Here is a 6,565-nt window from a genome sequence, read left to right on the forward strand (position 1 = left end):
GGATGAAATTTACAGGAATCAGGAGCTACGAAGGGAAGAAAGAAAGCAGAAAAGGTAGAATGCAGAGTGAAAAGGTCCACATATGACTGTAGAAACGTGGCTGATGATGTTTAGAAGTATTTCCAGATTCAACTGGCTTGGATAAAATTAGGGATATATTTTATATATTTTGTCGAAGGGAGGGGCTTAGTAAAGATACGTAAGGTTGTTTTAGATACATAAGGTTACGCTTATTTAGAAATGAAGTTACCATATACAAGTTGGAAGTACGATTTTTCCTGGAGCATTGAAGGACTTTAATAAATGCTGGGTTTGACTCAGCCAGCGCGGAGGTTTTATTTTTTCATTCTCGTGCAGGTAAACAGCTGGAGTCATAACACTTCCTGTCAATCAACTATTGACGTGGCTTACGGTGTGATATGAAACTACAGATATTAATTTTTTTACGATAAATAATGGTTTTTTGAATCAATAACTTAAACTTTGTTTCTCCACAGAATTTTTTAATGCTATCACGACCATTAACGCTATCGTCACAGTCTCATTAATTTTAGGCTAAATTTAAATTTGCAAAATAAGGCCTTAAAAGCTTAGAAAAATATTTCTCCCACGCGTTTCACCGGCGTGATTACGGTATTACATGAATCCTACTAACATTTAATGCGGTGATAATGCCTCAGGGTGGTGAATCACTAGAGAGAAATGAAAAGAAAACAAAAGATTACTACGCATATATTGAAACGGATGCAAACCAAAAGATGACGTTAAACTATTATTGACCAATGTTACTTCAAAAATGTATGCATATTCAGCTCTATTCAGGAAAGATAAAACTTTGTATTCTTTTGTGCTACAAAGATAATGTCGTAATATGTAGCTGTCATAATAACTATGATTGAGAAGACAATTTTCACATTTTTAAAAAATAAGAGGTCTTAAAATTTAATTTCTCCCGGAAGCAGCTCGGGATTAGAATGGGTTAACCGTCGGAAACATGGTCGTGATTTAAAAAAAAATCTGTTTAAAAAAAGTTTAAGTTTTTCATGCAAAATGCTCAGTAAATTCAACAAAGTATCGCAGGAAACCAGCAACTGTATGCCAATCATGATATTTTTGCGTGTCTAACGCAGAACTGTGATGATGTCATCTAATTGCGCGTGGATACGGGTGCCATGCCGTCGCGTCTCGTGTTTACCCTGAGCCAATCGTCCCACGCACCCTCCGCACGTGCCTATGCAAACCACTACATTGCCACTCTGTAACCCCTTCATAGTAGCGTGCCCTCATCACAAGTGGCAGCGCGCTCGCATTTGTGCCATTGCCCCGTTAAGTGTCTCCACCACAACCATCCCAATCCAATGGCACCCGAGCCAACACGCTGTTCCACTGTCTCCCCCTGCGTATATTTTTATATCAACCCCCTGGACGAGGATACGTGCTTTTATCCTCGCTTTTTTACGAAACCATTTTCTCGCCATCTGGCGTGAGTTTTTTCAGCGTGTAGTAAGCACCGAAGGGTTCATTTGTTGAGAGTGGGTTTGTGTTTTCATTGGAGCGTAGTCGGCCTTCCCACTTTTCGGAGTGCCTGCCGCTTTGAGTGGTGTTCGCTTTCATATCTCGCAGCATTATGCCTGATTGGTTGGCAGTTTTTCATACAACCTGATCAGGCCTGATCGGAAACATTTAAAGGTGGATATACACCATGCCGGTGTATATCCACCTTTAAATGTTTCCAGTCGTTCTAGGGTCTTTCTGCTTACGTTCAGCGTATTAATTATTGGCAAATAAAATATCGAACATGATAGGTTATCATTTTAATATTTAATTTTTCATTGCTTAGCGGTAATTATCTTTAAAAATTACCTTTCATAAAAGTACTTCGGTTACATTTTAGAATTTTTCAAAGAATTATATTAAAAATGAAGCATCGAACATCTGAAAAAAGATCGGATGCTTTCCCCGCGTATGCTGGTAGTGAAGGCTATTCGGGTTCTCCACCGGGTAATCTCCTCCATGGCTGCCATCAAACATCTGTTTACTTGGAATACTTGTCTTACAATTGTTGTTGTGAAAATTTCTTGCTTGCGAAATACCCATTATTAATCTCTTTTTTTCGCTTTTTGTAAACCGCTTCTAATGGAACTCTTTTTAGAGAATGCACGTATTAATTAAGTTCATCTAACTTCGATGGGTCAATGGTCAATAACAATGTGAATTGACGTGGAATGACCCCTGTTGTGGTGATAGTCATGATAAATGCCAAATCAAATCAATAATAACATCTGCAAGAATGAGATCTAATTAGTTTAATTATTTGTTTGGCATGAACGTCTTACGCTAGTATTACCTTAGTGAGCGGTTTTATTAAAATTGGCCATTATTTCAGCATAGTGAACTAAATTATCTAGGCCATATTAATATCTGTCAATAAAAAATGTTCGTCAACTCGATTTGATAGAGGCAAACTCTAAATAATCAGCCAAATCCAGTCGTATAAATATATGTTTTTGCACGATGAAGTTGCATCAATGTGCTGGTGTGCAAATTTATCAGAGATATAAATTTGTGTTAACCTTCGTTAAATTTTGTACATAGCCAAGAAATGTTAATGGTCAACTCAGTAAGATTCCTTTTAGCCTAAATCTAAGTTTTTGAAATGAATAGGTCTCACAAAGCAAACAAAAAATATTTTCATGTGCGTTTCACCGCCTACGATATTCCAAGGATATTACGTTATAAGTTATTAACATGTAATGTGGTGATAATATCGCAGATTGGTGCATTAATGGAGAGAAATAGCAAAATATAGAAAAATACAGCATATATATGATGAAACGGATGGAATCAACGTCTACGGCGTGAAGTGATTTGATATATTCTAAGTATGGCACCATCGATTCCATGCATCTTTTTCATTGGCAGATTTAGGGGGGGGGGGCTCTCTGTACTTATTGAACGTTTATTTTGGTTGATCTCACATTCTAGGTGCTTTTTGGAATAGAGAAACTGATTTTATGCTACCGTAGGAAATCAAGGTGTCAATTAGTGTTAGCTCTCTAAGAAATTTGAGGAAAAAACTACAGCCCTTAAGCTGAAGAAACCTTATTTCCAATTTTGATGAGTAGGAAATCGAGGCACTTAAATAATTTTTCTTTGACAAGTACCAATGGGACAAGCGCAAGGGGGAGCACGGGGGCAAAGGGTCCCGCCAGACGCTTAAAAAATAGACAACATTTTTTATAAGGTCATTATTAATACGTCATATCATAATTTTGTGTAATACGGAGCTTTAAATATTCAATTTAATATGAATAAATTTCGTATCAAAATAAAGAATATTTTTTACAGAAAGAGCTACATTTTGTTTTTAATCTCAAATATTAAAAGACCTATCATCACCCTTTTGGCCCCTAGAAAAAAATCTTGAATCCACCTCTGAACTTTTCGTTGGTCATCTCTTGAATCATACATTTCCCATCTTTACTGCAGTCATATATTGCCTACTTTTTATTCGAATTGCACTTTTTATGCTCTCACAGCCAATGCGATATGCAGGAGACAAGAAGAGATTTTCAAGTCTAAAATGGCAAGCTTCAATCTAGGGGGAGATACACTCTGAAAAAATGTTCGATGCGAGAGCAAGTCTCAGGGGTGAATTAGATTTGAAATCTTTACCCTCGAACGGATATCTCCTCTCTATCTCTTCCCTTGAGATGCGTAAGGCGCATCCAGCGTCATTTCTCCCTACTCACCCTTATTTTCACATCCAATTTCAGTCCCACTCTAAATTTTCATCTTTCTATCCCCCTCTGTCTCTATACATCCTCCCCGCTGATGTCAGTATTCATCTTCTCCCGTATAACATTAGGTTTCCATTATCCTCACGAAATTTCCTCTCCATATATCATTTTTTTCATACCCGGACCGGCTCTTCCTACTTATTGAACCTTTATTTTGGCCGATCTCACATTCTAGGTGCTTCTTGGAATGAAGAAACTTATTTTATGCTACCCTGGAAAATCAAGGTTTCAAATTAGTGATAGCTATCTAAGAAAATTGAGGAAATTACTGCGGCCCTTCAGCTGAAGTAACCTTTTTTCCGATTTTGATAAATAGGAAAACGAGGCACTTAAATAATTTTTCTGTGACAAGTACCAAATGTAATTCGGTGTATTGTAATGAAAGGTAGTTGCACTTTTCCACGGTAATTCAATACTTCCGACGTGTTCCGGCTCACAGAGACATCTGGTATAAGACTTGCAATTTCTCTGAGAGCCGACACGCGTCGTACGCTTTAACCCTCTCTAACCCAGAGCTGCTTCAGAGAGAAATCAAATTTCAAGATTTTTCATTTTAAAAATTAGAAAATTTTGCTCTTAATCATAATTATCGTGGCCTCTAAATTTTTCTTGATTACAATTTACACCACAAAATGATGCGTGGTTTAGATGTTTCCTAAATATAACAGAACATTTATACATTTTTCATATTTATTGGAAGCAGCATTGGGTTATAATGGGTTGTCCTTGTGGATAAGTGCAACTACCTTTCAATTCAATGTGTCGATAATGTCACGTCTGAATGCGTTGAGTTTAGTGATTTGGTGTCTTTAGATGTGATCTACTTTTAGACCTATAGCACTCTTTGAAGATTTTCTGTGCCTACTTCTTTGAATTTTTCTCCAAATTAATTTAGAGGAAATTTATAATGCCTTCAGCAAGGTAGAGTTGCAATTTAAAAATATATATTATTTTTCGTCTGGATCTATTTTGTCAATAAAATCGGTGCTGCTGATGGAATTTGGAAACTTTAATCAGTTATACCAAGAAATAAGGTCCTTGAAAGACGTGCCCTACGAACTTATTTACTCACATGGCTATATACGGTATAGATAATAACTATGATGATCTTGCCAACTGCCAACTGCTTGTACGGTGTATGCACTGTTTATATTTTTGTCCATATCGAATAATTTTGTAATTTATGATGAATATCACGCTTTCCTCTTCTTGCCCTCTAAACAATTAGACATGTGCTGACTGTAAATTAGACAGGGGCTTATTGTAGATAGCCGGAACACAGATCGGTTTTTGTATCATACATGAGAAGCATATTAAAAGTATTTTTTTATTATCATGAATGCGCAATTTTTTCCACAAATTTAAGCCTAAAAATACTTTCAATGAGATTTATTTCATTTATGACGAGGTGCAATTAACATCATCTGGATGCTCTAATTGAACAGCTTGAAATTTGATGAAATTGTAATCATCACCTCACATTTTTCGTCGCCGAATAGGTGGGAATCATAATCGTCTCAAGACTGAAACAGAAAGTGCCTACCATTATCTCGAATGACCCAAGAGTTCCGCAAAAGAGACATAATTTTGAAGGGAACCTGCCTCTGATGGGCATTAATCTGGTTTTTTTTCCACCTTAAGACTGTCGTCACACTACGGAATTTTCCCAGCGCTATACCCTGTCTCACTCCCAGCGCCAGGTACGGAGGGAATCCGTTCAAATCCTGTCTTCGCCCGCCGCTTCCACGTCATTTCTCATTAACTTCACTGCACCAATCACGCCTTGTCCCCACCCTTGAGAAACCCACCCCTGTGCCCCAGCCTCCCCTCTCAAATCTCCCGCCCCTTTCACTTTCTCCATCCATTCGTCTCATCTTCCAACCTCCAACCCCCTCCAGCCCTGAAATCACCCCCGGCCACCCTCAGCTCATCTCCCCAACCCTTATTTTCATTGCTACCAAGAACCTCCCTCACCCACCCTTATATTTATATCGGCCCCTCAGGGAGCAATGGGAGGGGTTGCTTGGTTCTTCATCGTCTTTGTGAAGCCAGATGGAAATTGAGGGGTGCTGTATAGGGTTGGTGGGTGACTTGGGGTAAGGGTTGGGGTAATGCTAAGGGTTGTGCCTCGCATGAAAACTCTTTCCCCTGCAACACTCTCCTTCGGATGGGTATGCTTCAAGCCTCGTCTAGGGAGAACCTCGGTTGTTTCGCATAAATTTCAGGAAATCTGAAGTAACCGTAAGAGCCGTATTGTACTTAATTTTTTATTTCATATTTATTTAAGAGGCACGGCTGATTTCAGCTCCTTTTAGAGAATTTTATATTAAAACTGCGGGTAAATTAGAAGGGCATACAACATGGATATTCAACACTACTGTTATTATTATTCAAACGTGGAATCGAAAACGTTACCTGTTTGTCAACGTGAAGTCCTTGCAATAGCTCATTTTCTACGAATAGGAGTATTTCCCTTAATAATTGTTTGATATATCGATACACTAAAAATACCGTATTTAAAAAACTATTTGCAATTGGTAACTTCCCATTCATAGATTGAAATTATGCATTCGTCAATAGCATCTTTTGCACAGTAAAAATGCAAAGTAAACAAAATATAAACAATTTTCTGGGAAAATATAGACTCCTAATGTGGCTAAGTGAAAATACCCGCGGCGGATATTTTCACTTAGTCAAACTTAGCCACGTTATTGTCTTAGTCTGTCGCACCATATCCATTGAGATTTATTAATCTCCTTTAACCA

This window comes from Ischnura elegans, chromosome 10 (genome assembly GCF_921293095.1).
Source record: "Ischnura elegans chromosome 10, ioIscEleg1.1, whole genome shotgun sequence".
Taxonomy (NCBI): Eukaryota; Metazoa; Arthropoda; class Insecta; order Odonata; family Coenagrionidae; genus Ischnura; species Ischnura elegans.